Source organism: Felis catus, chromosome F2 (genome assembly GCF_018350175.1).
Source record: "Felis catus isolate Fca126 chromosome F2, F.catus_Fca126_mat1.0, whole genome shotgun sequence".
Taxonomy (NCBI): domain Eukaryota; kingdom Metazoa; phylum Chordata; class Mammalia; order Carnivora; family Felidae; genus Felis; species Felis catus.
This window is the reverse complement of record NC_058385.1, coordinates 64,848,536-64,864,824: the sequence shown is the minus strand read 5'-3', so window position 1 is coordinate 64,864,824 and position 16,289 is coordinate 64,848,536. Positions and strand designations below refer to the sequence as shown.

The following is a 16,289-nucleotide window of genomic DNA, read 5'->3' as shown; positions in this document are numbered from 1 at the left end:
GGCCTTTCTCTATGCCAACAGATACCATTACCCTGAGTGGTACTGAACACTTCCAGCCCGAACAGAAAATCATTTTCAGTGTTGCCTATGTCATAGGAAAAAGAGTGACTGTTACTCCAAAAAACATTACAAGAATGAAAAAAAAAAACCCAAAACCCCACAACGAAACCATTAACTAAACCAGTAATTCCTACTGATATAAAACTGCTGCTCTGAACCTTTTATTTCTTGACCTTTAAAGTTTAGCTGGTCTAAATTGTGGCATTTCAGTGGCAAGGAAGGTGCCCAGTTCTAAGTTTTCACGCTCAAATAAGCCAGGGAAACCTTCAAAGAAATTGTGATGAAGTTGGTGAACTGAGTGAGTTCACCTGACTAAGTGAATAGAGAAAACCTATCATCACCTCCACGGAGGGTTGGCTGAACAGGGCTTGCAGAGTAATACATCAGGCTGCAGTGTTAAGTTCCCATGAATGGAGAAACATCATTTGCTATTTTTTTTTCAAACATGGCAAGCACGAAGGAAGGAAGGAAGGAAGGAAGGAAGGAAGGAAGGAAGGAAGGAAAGAGGGAGGGAGGGAGGGAGGGAGGGAGGAAGGGAGGAAGGAAGGAAGGAAGGAAGGAAGGAAGGAAGGAAGGAAGGAAGGAAGGAAAGAGGGAGGGAGGGAGGGAGGGAGGGAGGGAGGGAGGGAGGGAGGAAGGAAGGAAGGAAGGAAGGAAGGAAGGAAGGAAGGAAGGAAGGAAGGAAGGAAGGAAGAAATGAGATTTGATTGCAAAGCAATGCCCATTGTCTTTTAGTGTCTTACTTTTCCTGCTGCAGTTCTTGTCCCAGGGCAGGAGGACCAGATGTGCAGTGATTCACAAGCAATGTGAGGTGACAGTTCCTCCTTGTCTGGAAATACTAAACACATTTCAAAGACGCATTTTCAATTGTGCCAAACCCATTTGAAACCACCCTTTTAAAAAATGACATCTTTTCTTCTTGTTAAAAATGTTTTCCCCTTAGACTCAATGTACCTCAAACTGAGCTCTCTGGGTATTTGAAACTGAGAGCATTTTTTTAAAAGCAATTTTGTAATTAATGAGAGAAAAGAACAATTTCAATTCTGGGAAAGTCAACCCAACTTACTCCAATATTTTATAGCCTGTTACGTCCATAATTTTCTCTTTTGTGTCTCTCCACATATATTTTAGGATGTTTTTACAGATGAGCACTAAGTATCCTTTTTAAAAAATTACTTTAATTTTCCTGATTATATGCTCTATGCAGAATATTAAAAAAATACTCAAATAGAAATGACTCATTATCCCATTAGTTAGAAATAACTTCATTCTTAGATATTTTCTTCACATGTTTTAATATAGCTAAAGTCATAAAGCTCACCCTCGTTGTTGCACCCTGAGTAATTTAAATACCATGGAAATAGTTTCAAAAACATTATCTTTATTACTAAGTTATGTGGATTTTTAGGTATTTTTCAATTTTTTTCAGTATTATAAATTTTACAATCACATATTTCTGTACATTTCTCATGCACAGCATCACAGATAAGAAATTACTGTATCAAAAAATATATATTACATATATATTTTGAGGCATTTGATTCCTATTTTGAAATAGCCTTTTATTTTTATTTTTTTTAAATTTTTTTTTCGACGTTTTATTTATTTTTGGGACAGAGAGAGACAGAGCATGAACAGGGGAGGGGCAGAGAGAGAGGGAGACACAGAATCGGAAACAGGCTCCAGGCTCTGAGCCATCAGCCCAGAGCCTGATGCGGGGCTCGAACTCACGGACCACGAGATCGTGACCTGGCTGAAGTTGGACGCTTAACCGACTGCGCCACCCAGGCGCCCCTGAAATAGCCTTTTAAAAGACGGTAGAAAAGTTTACTTTCTCATGTGCAATATTTAAGGACAATCTCTCTCACTACAATTTTAAGAGCATTGGGCATTATTTGTTTTAGCTTTCAAATCTGATGAACAAAATGGAATATCCTTATTCTTCTATTCGGCATTTTTGATGACCAGGATTGTTGAAATTTTATAGTCATATTTCTCAATGTCCACCAACTTGCATATGCTCACGGGTGTGTCCCTTATATGGTAATTTTATTTATCTTTCTGGGTCTGTCTCTAGGGTTTATATTTCTATGAATGTAATCATGATGTCTGATTTGGTTGAGAACTCCACCCTGGGTTTGAACTTAGGCTCAGCTGTTCTAGAAAAATGCTTGACCAAGATTTCCCAATACCACTCAGTAGAACCAGATCTACTTAGGCATCTCTGATCTCAGATATGAGTGGCATTAATTCTGAATATGTTCTAAAAATCTATCCTTGTGTTATATAAAACCATTGAAGGGGGAAGCCTGAGTTTATTAAGTAATTATTCCCCAAGGAGATGGCAGCCAATGCCGAGAGAGAGGATGAGATCACTCTTATTTATTATCTGGCCTTTTGGATCAGCTCACTCTGTTCCTTTAAGGGGCAACAGAATAATGAACTGGAGCATCCTGAAAGACTTCAGTTTATAACCATATGTCCTCGTGTTTATTACTAAGTATGAGATCAGAAGGCCATATGGACTGACTTGGGGATGATATTTTAAGAAATTATGAAAATGATTCATAGGAAGTACAATGGATAAACACAAAGACATGAAAACTGGGGTCATTAATAATTTGATAATGTTTTGGACACAGCTATAGTTGACAGTACACACTGAGGTACACAGAAGAAGCAGAAAGTGTTTGAAAATAGCAAAAGACATGGTTTTGGCAAAGAAACAAATGCCAACCGCAAAAACCCCACAGCTTTCCACAGATTCCCCCAAAGAACCAGTTGTCCTCATTCAATACCACGGGGCTAGAAAGAGTAATTATTAGCATTGCCACCTCTTGCCAGTGCTATTCTAACACCTCTACCATACACTTGTAACACCTCATAATCCAGCTTTGGCAAATGTCTAGCCCTTTTCCAGCTGCAGGAACCCTGCCGGACCCTTCCCTTCTCGAAAAGATTTTCACATTCCACCTCTGCCACCACAGGAGCAAGAGATTAAAACACAACAGCCACTCTTTCCAACAACACTTTTGAGCTCTGTATTCTGGACTGTTCTCCGACCTCCACCCTGACCCACCAAACCATTCTCAATGGTAAATTGATAGTAAATGGTAAGTGCCCATCATTTATTTCTATTATATAAGCATATTAGTTTCCATGAATTAGCATATACAATGCACCATGCAATATGATAAGCATTTTTCAGAAAGTATAAGTATATTCTCACAACCCATAAATTAGATTCTATTATTATAACTATGATTACTAGCTATCATTTATTTACACACCTGCTTTGTTCTAGGAACTGAGATGAATGTGTTCTAATAATAATAACACTTATAAACTTCTCAATAACTCTACATGATATTAAAGCCATTTCATAAATAATGAAATTGAGATTCAAAGATGTTAATTAAATTGTATGTGAAGCACTTACTGCAATGGTTGACATCAAGAAAATGCCCAGTAATAGCACCCATTCTACCATTAGCATTATATATTTTATTATTAATATTAATTTTGACGCCATGGGACATGGTCCTTCCTTTGGAAGGCATCCATAGACAAAAAAAGTTAGTACCTTTGTGATCATCTTATTAATAATGCTAATAATATTAATGCTAATAATATTAAATAATATCAATAAATGATAGTAATAATGCCAATATTATTACTATGTGTATGCAAAATATTAGATAGTACATTAATAATATATACTATATTAATACTATATGGTATAATGAAAATACTACTACTGTTAAAATATTATAAAATGATACTAATACTCTTAAAAAAACAGCTTAGCTTTATTGAGTACCTACAGTGCCGAACAGTGAACTACAACCTTATTGGGATGTACCTCACTTTAATCTTAAACAATTCTGTGCAATGAATTCTTGTGTTGCTTCCTGACTTTCAGATGAAGAAATCAAGGGTAAGAGAGATGAATTAACTTGTCCAAAGTTGCACAGCTTGTACAATAAGGGACAGAATCTGAATTTAGACCATCTGACTCAAAAGCTCTAGTTCTTAATCGTTGCACATTTGAGACTTAAAAGGCAACTTATAAATCACTTTGTCTTTAACTCCTTATCTTACCTATGAAAAAATGAAGGAAATAAAGTGCCCATGATCACACAGCACTTACTGGCCTAGCCGAAACTTGGTAGTAATAGCCTTATTGTTGGCTTACTATGTACGCCACTGTGCAAACATTATCTTATTTAAAGCCCCAATATCCACGTAAATTAGATACCAATGTAATCCCCTATTTACCTTAAAGGAAACTGAAACTCAGAGAGGTTAAGCTACTTGTTCAAGTCGAAGGCCACAAGAGAAACTGGGCTCTGGACACAGGCAGCTGGGCTTCTGAACCTTTGTCCTTAACCACTATTAACTTCCTGAGTCAGTCATCTCTCAATCCAACATCCTTTCCAGGTCACCATGATGGTTTCTATTTCTTCCCCAAGAGCAATAGTGTTCTGGAGTTCTATCAGACCAACTTTCAAGAGACAGTTGCTAAATTTTCAGGATTTTTGTGAGCTGGTGGTCAAACACAGTCATTACTAAAAATTGAATTTTATAAGCTTCCAGTCAAATAAATTATACTAAAAATAAAGGCTATTCTTTTGTACCTTGATGATCCATTTTATTTATAATACTATTAATATTAATGGTAAGAATATTAATAAGATTAATAAATACTGATAAATACCAAAAATACTACTACTGTTAATACAATATACTTTATTTTACTATATTATATAACTACACTTCCAACTCCTAACTGCTTTACTACATTTTACTATTACCTAGGCTCTTCACATTATATGTCTATTCTATCTGCATGTGGGAGTACTATATAATGGTATGCTAGCACACATCTTTTCACAACTCTGCCTTCAGTGATTTCACATAGGTAGCTTAAAACTGGCCATGGTAGGGCTGTTTACACCATAGAAATGGGCAAATGCTTCAAACAGGTGTATTTATTTCCCCCACATAGTCCGTTGTTAAACATTTCCCGGTAGCACTGCCAAAGGTCATGAGTATTCAAAGAGAAGTCACACAGTATGTTTCCTAAATCATTTAGGTTACATGAGGAGCCCTCAAATTTGCTACACTCATTCAAAAGATATAATGTGGATTGTCTTGGTGGCACTACTGATATCATGTGAGTACAAACGAAAAGTCTCTGGGGAACTTCAGTGGATGTTCAAGCTAAGAGGCTTACACGTATCTCCGTGAAATAAGTCTCTCTACCTCTGTCTCGCATCCTGTAAGTAACCGAGTATGAGACAAAGGGTGGAAGGAAGATAATATTCTAAATTTATATAACATACTACATTGTGGACCATCTGACCAACCATCAGTTTCCAGTGGTAGACCCTACCCTGAAGAGGAACAAAACAGTGAAAGAGGACGTTAAGCTCACAGGCCAGAGGAAAAATCCAGTTAAATGTGAGAGAGGTGCACAGCCTAAGAGGCGCGAACCAGTCCATGTGATCTCAGACTACCTGGCTTAGTAGTGTGATGCTTGGTAATTCTGCCTTGTGGGTCACTGGTTGAACCTGGCTTCCGCTGTGAGTAGTTGAAAGCTGCTGGCAGCAGCAGGTGATTTAATACTCGGAATGAAACGAAGCAGTCAGCTCCGCTCAGGTCTGCACGGACTCCTGTTTCTTTCCACAGCAGTTGGCAGTCATTAGCACCCTTTTTGACAGTCTCTGCAGAAAGGCCAAGATCATAGTACTCCCAGAGACTAAAATCACATCTCACCTTGGTGGTCCCTCCAGCTCAGAGCTATAGAGGTGAGAAATCTTGTTCTGCCATTTGGTCTCATTAGAGATCTTTCATTCCCAGCAATATGCTTCTTTCTCAAGGAGCTTGGAGTCAAGAGTTCAAAGGGGCACTAGAAGGAAACCAAACATATTTGTAAAGCCTCTTTGCTCTGTCATTTTTCTTTCGCAACATTTCTAAGGACATGGTCTTAAATCAAATTCTTTGGGGGACATTTTCAGTAGAGGAAAATTTTGAACAGCTGAATTTTGTTTGAATTTGTCAGATTTATTTTGAAATCGTTAAGTTGGAAAGACAATAAATTATGGTGTGGAATTTTGGGAGACCTCATCATGGTAGAAAAGTATAGCTGAGCAAAGTGACCTCTCCCAACTATTTTAAATATTTAGATCTCTGGAGAAAAGACCAGGTGGTGACACAGAATCAGAGACTGAGAACTGCAAAGGACAATAGTGCAAGGGGCTGAGAGGCTTGCACCTTAGTCTGCACTCTGTCATTTACAAGCGTTGTGAACTTCAGAAAAATATGCATGTTGAGCTAGATGGACTTCCATCTCTAATATCCTATGGTGCAGATTTTTTAAGCAGATAAAATACATTTCTATACAAATTTTACCAGTGAAATATCTACATGTGTTAATATATCTAAAGCACTTGGCACAAGGTCTGGAATATAACAAGAGCTATGTACAAAGATCCTTCTTTGTAGGGGCACCTGTTTGGCTCAGTCGGTTAAGCATCTGACTGTTGATTTCGGCTCAGGTCATGATCTCATGGTTTGGGAGTTTGAGCCTGGTTTCGGGCTCTGCAGTGACAGAGTACAGCCTGCTTGGGATTCTCTCTCTCCCTTTCTCTCTGCCCCTCTCTGCTTTCTCTCTCTCTCTCTCTCTCAAAAATAAATAAAAATAAGCATCTTAAAAAAGATGCTTCTTTGTAAAATCATTCTTTGTATGAAAAGAAAATTGGGTAGATGCTGCCTTTTTCTTCTTCTTCTTAGAAAGTAACGGTGCGTGTTTGCTTATTAAAGACTCAGAGCATTCTTGAGGAAATAAATCTATTCATTTGGCATAATTTAGCATTCTCAAACTTATTTGGTGATAAAACCTCATTAGTCCATAGTATCTACATAGCCCTCCAACTGAACTACACAGACCCTCTTTTCCAACTCTATAGGAATTAAGTCTTGCTCTCAGCCCACCGCCTCAGGCAAACACTAGGTGCTAGACCCTGTGCTAAGATATTTACAGTAACTATCCCATTTAATCCTTAAAACTCTGGAAGTCGGTGATTTCACGACATCTTTGCCAATGAGCAAGGGGAAGCTCATAGATGTTTAGTAACTCATATAAAGTTACATAACCAGGATTGAACTGTCAGTTTTCAGGACCTCTAAGACAGTCTGAGTGATGATAAGAAAATGAGAGAATGAGTAAATGCTTCCTGACTTGGGCTGGAGTGAGGGCTGAGCTTGGACATAGTGTCCACTGAGAGGAACTTTGAACCTCCTGAATGATCTCAGAAGGTGGAGCTAAGGAATTGAGACAAGGGAGGGGAAGCCAGGCTACAGAACCCCTGTGTCACAGTCAGAACCAGTTAGGGAGGGCGTATATTTGAGCAGGAACTGGACATACCACCACTTTCCTACATCCCTTCCTGTCTTCACATATGTGTTCTATGCATGTTTGCCCAAAGTAGAAGTATCAATTCCAGTAGGTGTCAACCAAAAGGCATTATAATATATTTAGCTAATGAGACACGTGATATAATCAGAATACCACCCATATTAGCAAAGTCTGGGCCCTGTGTGGTCTTAACCGATTAGGTCTTGCTGATATGGACTTCTTAGCACAGGTGTTGATAAGCTCTGCCTATGACCCCTGGTTTGCCTCCAAAGTATAGAAACTTCTGTGACAGTAATATGGGGTGACTGGGGGGACCTCAGCCCTGAAGTCAATGACAACTTCCAATTTCTTAGCTGGAGTCAGATTCACAGTTTTAAAAGAATTTGGAGGCTGTTTATAAATACCAAAGGCCACTTATTCATGGTGAATCCAATCACATAATATAATGAACTTTCCAGTTGTTAACAACAAAGGAGGAAGTGGTAAGTTTAATTGCTGGATTTCATTTAGCAGATAAAGTTGGAGACTTCCAAATAATCCTCAGGTATAACCATTAGTTACTGTGTAAGAAAATAAACCCAGTTTCTCCAGATATTATGACTGTTCAAGAATAATTAGAAAAATATACTGCTTTCCAAATATATTGTCAATTACTTTTAAATTTTATAACAATTTTCTTCAGGGGAAGAAAGCCATTTGTGGGCTTTATCTGGCTCATCAGCTAATAGATAGCAACTTTTACTATATTTGATTTTCTTTATTTGTGTGTGTGAAGTTTAGTCACCCAGAAAGAATCTTTTGTGGTCATTATACGGTCTTAAGAGAACTCAACAAGTATTTTTAATGATGAAATTGTAAATCCTGGTAACTTGTGGGATAAAGACGTGAGCAGAACCAGTCAAGGAACACCACCCGAAGTTTTATTTATAAAACTTATTTACGTCTAGGCACATTACATGTTACACTTGGCCGATGTATTTAACATTTTATATACTTCATCTGTACATTGGGAATCTTGGTTTATAAGATACATGAGTATATTTTGATATAAAATTATATGCTATTTGAGATTTGTACACAGATTGAAAGAAAAATGGTGTGGATTGTATGCTATGGGAGACATTTGGGTAAATTACTTCATGCTGAGAGTTTCCTCACCAAATACAGATTTGGCAAAGTATGAAATGTACAAGGGTCAATGGGGATTTAACTCTTATTTCTAGTTCTTTACCTTTTTGAATATAGCAGGAATACTTTTTTCTTCTAATTTTAAGCATTTGAATTTTTTAGTTATATAAGTAATACATGAATGAGGGCATCTAAAGCATCTAAAGTAAAATTATTAGTCTCCACAGAAATAAGCCCACATCCCTGAAAGCCATTACTAAGAATTTTGTTTCATCCCATAGGGTTTTGTTTGTTTTGTTTTTTGTTTTTTGCTTTGCTTATTCAAATATATATATGTACTTATGTAGGGATTGTTGCTTTGTTTTTCTTACAAATAAAGAATTGCATTAAATATTTTCTTATATTTTCCTATATTCATTTTACCTGACACCCTTCCTACTTTTGTATGCACTGACTTCTATATACATTTGGTCTACTACATTCTTTTTGATAGGTGCAATGGTATTCCATAATTTGGATCATCTGAATTTATTCCATAACTTGTTTCTATTCCATAATTTGGAAGCACTAAATTATTTGACCATTTTCCTATTTATAGACATTCATATTGTTTCCAACTTCTTAAAATCAAAAACATGCTGCAATTACTTTTAGAATTCGATAAGCTGATTCTGAAGACCATGTGTTACAAAAATATTTAAGAATTGTCTGAAAGTCTTAAAACTTAGTGGGTAAGTTTTGGATTTGCCAGCAATTACTATTAAGTTAATCACTTGGAAGAAAATAAATAAAGCTCCGGCTGTGTGCCCCTAGACAAATATAAATTTCACACAAAACTTTCAATGATTAAACAAATGTGTTAAAAGAAAAAATAAGGTGGGAATGTATAACTTTGAAGGGAAGGGAAGCTTGGTAAGGAATATGGAAACAAAAAGATATAAAGGAAAAATAAAACACCAGGTGAAGTCATAAAGCAATAAAACAACAACAACAAAAGCCTTTGAATAGGATCAGGCAACTTAATCAAATTAAAAGAACAATTACAGACTGGAAGAAAATATTTGCTGCACACAAAAGTGGTTAATCTTCTTAAGATATAAGTAGTTCTTCAAATTAGTAAGAACAATGGATAGCACAAGGAGAAATGATATTCAGGGAAATGAAAATAAAAACAACAATGAAATAAAACTTTTTGCCCTTCAGATTGGCAAAAATGTAAGATCATGTTAATGCCCAGTGCTCATGAGATTATAAGGAAAACGGTACTCTCATATATTATTTCTCAAAAGCAGTGAAGAGTCTGGAAATTTCTGTAAATTTTGGGAAATAAATCTGGCTATATTATTGTAAACTGTAAGTGTGCATATCATTTGTTCTAGCACCCCATTTCTGGGAAATTATTTTTCAGAAAATACAAGTGTATAATGATTCTTTTCAAACAGGAATTTGGTTTATTGTTTCCTGGACAAAATAAACAAGCATTCAAATAAACTAGGGTTCCTGCGCATAACTAAAATTTCCTTTTGATGTTCCAGTTTCTCTGTACCACAAAACTATAGGAGAAAAAAATGTCAACAAAATGAGCTGTTGCTCTCCTTACTCAATAGAAATGCTGGTAAGAAAGAGGGGGAAAGCTAAGCAAAGAAAAATGGTAACGTGAGGGACTTGAGCAGGAAGCTAAGGCTTTGCAATGCAGCAAGGATCACTGACTGAAGTGAGTTGTGAACAAATGAGTAGAATAATCCTGTGTCCACTAGTTTGCAACTGCATGGAGAATAGAGAGGTGTATGCATTAGGCAAGGTGCTAACAAAATATTACAATGGGTTAGTTGGAAAAGCAGTCACAGTGCAAATATAAGCAAATCTCAGAGTCAACTCCTAAGCAGTTTAATTTCTTAGTTAACTCCTTGAGAGATACAACAGAAGTCAATACAATTTTTGGCCCTACTATGTACAACCAGAAAAATAAAGTCACAATGGTCAACCACATAGCCTTTCAGGGATTCCATGTATTAATTCAATCTGTACTGGGTTACAGGGAAAGGATAACTAACCACACACACACACACACACACACACACACACACACACACACACGTACACACTTCAAGAAACCAAAATACCTAATGATTATTGAACAAAGAAATAGCACTAAATGTATTGTAGCATTTGTCTGAATGAGGTTGATCAAATATGAGCAACTACTATTTTTTCATGCATTTTGCTAGACATTAAGACAAAAAGATGAAGAGAGATACAGCACATTTTATCACACGAGAATTAATGCCTTTTATCATAAGAGAATTGTAACAAATAGGTTCCTATATCTACAACTGCCGATGTCTTACAAAGGAGAAATGCGAAGCTGGGATTCAGAATGGTAAGTGAAGGTCTAAAAGTAAATCTGCCCCCTTATCCTTATTATATTATCCCTAATATGTCTGATCCAGCACTTCTTCAGACTAGATTCTCCTTAGAGATATAAGACATTGTCCCTTTGTCAAGAGATCCACTTTCTACACTTTTCTTCAGTCTTTTGCTTGATTTACTGGCCACAAGTAATGGGAACAAAACGTCTGCTCTTTCCTAAGTGTTTACTGGAGGCCAGGGACTGTGCCAAGCATTTTATAGAAGTGAATTCCTCTAGTTTTCACCACTGTGAGGTTTATATTTTCCATATTTTATAGAGTAAGAAAACTCAGAGGTTCAAAGTTATGCATAGCCTGGGAAGGATCTCACCATTATCACATGGCAGAGATGGTCCTCAGACCCACGTGTGGTGAACTACAAAGCCTATGATGTGCTTAAGTAGGTTGTTAGTCTACTGCCTCAAGACAGAACATTTTGGAATATAGACTATTACAATTTTACTTTAGGACTCACTTCTCTACATCATGACATCTTGGCCTTTCCCCTGCCCCCACACCCCGCCTTATGACCAGGCCTATAGATTAGGATTAGTTTGCAAGGGTATTTAACTAAGGAGTTAATGAACTCAATATTTTCCACTGCTCTTTGCTTTTAGAGCATCTAATATCAAAAATGCTGTTATAGGCTTAGAAAGGTAAAATAAAACCGAACATATTTAGAAGTTGGTAAATTTGTTAAGGTCCTTTGTTAAGGAATGATTTGATTTGCCTGTTTCCGCAAAAGAAAGTCTAAAGACACACAATGCCTAGACTGGTTTTGATGTGTATTAGATGGATTTCTCCTGAGAAGTCTAGATAATCTCTGATATTTATATAGTGGCAATCATATCCCTGGCACTTAGCAATGGCCAGAGAGAGATTAGATAAAAGACCCTTAAGAGATTAGTGTAATATAACCCAGACTTTGATGCATCTGTTCTCTGTTGGCCTTCGAAGTCAGGCCCCACATTCCATTTTTCACAGTAAATCCAAGGTATAATTTTAGGATCCTTTACTATGATTATTTTTTCTAATCAGTCTTTTTTAATACTATTTATTGTCTTGGTGCTTGGATCTTCCTTGATATAAAATTTTTAAATATTTAATTCTACTTAATAATTCAGTATCATAATATGAAGTCTCTTTAATTATGTACCAAACTATGATCAATATTGAGATGGACCTCTGTCTTAGTCACTTACTTAAAGAAAAAAAAATTAATTAATTTCATCTTCTTATCCATAGACTCTATTCACATTTTTCCAGAACACTCCATTTCTCTTCAACCCACTTCGTTTCTCTTCAATCCACAGTAATTGGGGTAAAAGAGATGCTTGGTGATTGGCTGAAAGTGTTGGGATAAAAAAGCAAGCTTTCTACAACCCTTTGATTATTTTTTCAGACTGCCAAATGTTCCTTTTTAAAGACTGTTACATTTCTTAAAAGCCCCAGAGTGATTGCTTATCCTAATCCTAATGTATATCTAAGCATATTGGCCTCTTGGCCCAGTTTCTGAGTTTGAAATTGAATGCATATTGAACCCCACCAGGTCCCTTACTCTCCTACTCCTTCAAAACAGACACACACGTGCATTAACACACATGCACGCAAGGGTTTTTTGTTTTTGTTTTTTTGTCAGTATATGTTCCTTAAGGTTCAAAGCATCCCATTAAAATACCAACACACTTTCTTAACCACTACCACCCTTCCTGGTATCAAAAGGAATATACTCCTTCCAAAGGCTTTTCTCACAAAGTTACTTTAATATATATATTATATATTATATTTTAATATATATTATATATTATTGTATTATAGTATATGTATATACATATATATACTAGTTTACAACCAATTTCTCCTACATAATATTTTTTAGTTTTATGCCCAGTTCATTATAATCTCAATCCATGTCGCATTTCCTATCTGAAGCAATGTCTTCATAATTTTTTTAAGTTTATTTATTTATTTTGAGGGAGAGACAGAGCAAGCAGGGGAGGAACACAGAGAGAGGGAGAGAATGAATCCCAAGCAGGATCTTCGCTGATGTGGGGCTCGATCCCACCAACTGTGAGATCACGACCTGAGCAGAAATCAAGAGTCAGATGCTTAACTGACTGAGCTAACCAGACACCCCTGAAACAATGTCTTTGATTAAATATTTGACATGAGTTTTGGCATCTAATAATATTATAATCATAACTCTTAAATGGCTTATTATTTATTTATTTATTTTTTCAACGTTTATTTATTTTGGGGACAGAGAGAGACAGAGCATGAACAGGGGAGGGGCAGAGAGAGAGGGAGACACAGAATCGGAAACAGGCTCCAGGCTCTGAGCCATCAGCCCAGAGCCTGACACGGGGCTCGAACTCCCCAACCGCGAGATCGTGACCTGGCTGAAGTCGGACGCTTAACCGACTGCGCCACCCAGGCGCCCCAAATGGCTTATTTTTTGACATGGCCCACACTTCTTTATTTTCATTGTAACTATTACTAACTAACATCAGTGCAAAAAAGTAAAGTTACTAAGAGGAACATGAAATAACTAATAGGAGATTATTCTGAAAATTCTCTTTCTCTTTTTTCTCTTTTGACAGAGAAAGGCAAAAAGCCAAACTGCCTCCTCTGAGGTTTGAACTCAGGACCTTCAGATTATGAAACTGACAGGCTGCCTACTGCTCTAAGGAGGCTAGCTAGAAGCTACTTTATCTGTGTACATCTCTCTGCTGACACACAAACGACAACATCAGCATTTTCCTTTGAAGACTGAAACTGGTAGAACACTGGATCATCAAGTGTTATGGTCTTCAAAGTACATTTCAATGATGGCTCAAATTGTCTTTCAAAATCAAAGTTTCTTTGATTATGTACATGGAATTTTCTTGTATAGAGATGCAATACACCAAGGGAAAGTCAACCAGTGTTTTTATATGACCTTTCTCTATATTAAGCTTCCTATCCTTAAAGATCCAGGAAAGGACTGAGACCATAGTGAGAAAATTTTGGGGAAAGGATGGGTGCAAAATGTAGTTTATTGTCCTGACATTTATCATTATTTAATTATACAGAATATAGCTTCATTTTCTTCTTTATCCAGAGACAAATGATAGCCTTCTCTTGAAGACTAGTAGTTAACCTGCTAACATGGTCTTAGTTGAACAACTATGCCTTGCCAACTAGGTTGCATAAGGTAATTTCTGTAGACTTCTAAAGCTACCAGTAGTTTGAGATGATTTTTTCCTGTACATTTTCCCTTCTTTCCTTACTGACTAGTTAGGATGAAAAGGGAGACTAAGGTGTTTCCACTACTAGCAGGTGGAAGAATCACTAGGTGCAAATCAAGGAAGTTGGAACAAAGAAATTCAGGCTGGCTGACCTGGGTCGAATGAGTTTCTCTTCAACTTCTCTGTAGGGCCATATGTGCATTAGATGGAAGCTCTATGTGAAGTTAACTTCATGGACAAAGGACATTGATTTAAAGGAGACCCTATATGAGTTATTTAATTTGCATACCTACACGTCTTCAAGATTCCTCTTTTACTTTACAAAATAGAGCATTAATTGTTAGCCTTTTAACCAACAGCTGCCTGAATCTTAAAGTTATTGGTTTCATATTGCCCAGTGGCAAATACTCAGCATTGTCTTTTTAAGAGTTCTGAATATCAAGTTAATTTGGCAATACGCTGTCCTATCAAAGCCTATGTTGTCCAGAGAGTAGGTAAGACTTAATTATTTTGTTTGCTGAGAGAAGAAAAAAGTATATGACCATATAATTTTATAGAACTTGCATCTGCTCTAGAACGCCAAAGACAAAACACCAGAAATGGATCACAGAAAGGAAAAAGAGGTTCAGTACAGGAACATGATTGAGGATGGACACTCTACTAGGCAGAAGAGCAAAACTATGTTCGGGTAGTTCTTATTCTGGATAATAACTTATTTAGTAAACTGTGTGTTTCAGATCACAATCACAGCTATGATACCATCAAGAATTTCTGGGTTTTTTGGCGGACCCTGGACAAGTTGATTGGTCAAGTTGATCGGTCAAGTTGCTCAGGTTTTGTCTACTGAACTAGAGTGTAAGCTCCTGTAGGTCAGGAATTATAGTAATTTTTTTTCTGTGCGATTCTTTTAGAAGCTACTTAAAAGATGCTATCTGCCTCACAGACATGTAAAATGTCCCTGCCCTCACTCAAGTCCCTAGACACACTCTGATTAGGGGCAGAGGGCAAATTGGACATCAAAGAGTTGCCAAAGGCTTTTCTGCCTTGGAAGGCTAAAGAGCTCTTGATTCTTTGATCTCTGCTTCCATCCCCTCCCCCACTCTGCCCCCACATGTACCTCAGGGTCGGTCTTCCTTGGCCCCACCCTGTGTGTCTGCTGTCCTCCGAGTCTCTCACAGAAGACCCCTGACATCCTGGTCTACATTAAGGAATAAAACTCAACAAGAGTGCAAACAATCAACCTTCTAATCCAGACAAGCTGCTATCTTAGCCTTTGGCTCCCTTATCTGAATAGAAAAAACACTTGGTGAACTGTCTCAAATCTCAGAAAAAAAAATCAAGAGCATTTTTTCCCCCTCTTCATTATATATATTACTCAGATTCTATTGCTGGTATTATCTTTGGCTCACCTGCCAAACAACCAAGAGGGAAAAGTTCTGGGGAACTACATCTGAAGTTTATATGCCTCCAACTATGTGATTCTTGAAAATCAAATTTTAAACATTAAAATGTAAGTCTATTGTCAATGACTCTGTCCTGTAAGTGCAGCATTTCATTAACTGCAATGTAGAAGCAAATGATGGTTTCTTTTGAGATCAAACTGATAAGGTTGTAGTCAAAAAGTATCCAAATGTCAGAATCTCTAACACCCTCAAACATGCAATAAGAACAGTTGGAAATAAACATCCCTTCCAACAAGAAAGGTTTGGTTCAATATGAAATGACTGTCTTGACTGTATGAGATATTTTAGAATCTACTTTAATGAAAGAGAATAGAGAGCTTTGATGTTTTAGATTTTGAAAGCCCAGAGGAAGAGAACTAACCCTCATGACTTTCTGGGGACTCTACTCTGTATGGGAAGGTCATTCAGGTCCTGGATTCAGCAGATGGTGTCTATACTGGGTTGATCCCTTAAGTCCAGGCTGGCATATCACATCACTCAAGTCTATTCTGCTAAATACTAGTTGAATAACCTGATCATCAATACACTTCCCTAAAGATTGGTCGTTGATTAGCTTAATTTTCATTCTACTGATATGCACTTC

General features: G+C 37.0%; 1 protein-coding gene and 1 non-coding gene across 12 annotated transcripts in view; both read right to left on the bottom strand.

Moving 5' to 3' along the window:
* LOC111558559 overlaps window positions 1-16,289 on the bottom strand; it is a 471,686-nt gene that overhangs the window by 69,952 nt on the left and 385,445 nt on the right. For 6 of the 11 annotated variants that reach the window (XR_006592163.1, XR_006592170.1, XR_006592169.1 and 3 more), the window contains 2 exons: window positions 5,839-5,971; window positions 804-898 (listed from right to left, as the gene is read on the bottom strand). The exons of 2 other annotated variants lie outside the window; for them this stretch is intronic. The gene's annotated coding sequence lies outside the window, so the exon portion shown is untranslated. The remainder of the gene's footprint in view (window positions 1-803; window positions 899-5,838; window positions 5,972-16,289) is intronic. 3 more of the 11 variants (XR_006592164.1, XR_006592165.1, XR_006592171.1) reach the window with 1 other exon arrangement.
* Window positions 13,637-13,709, bottom strand: TRNAM-CAU. The gene has a single exon. It is a non-coding gene; the product is annotated as a tRNA-Met (tRNA).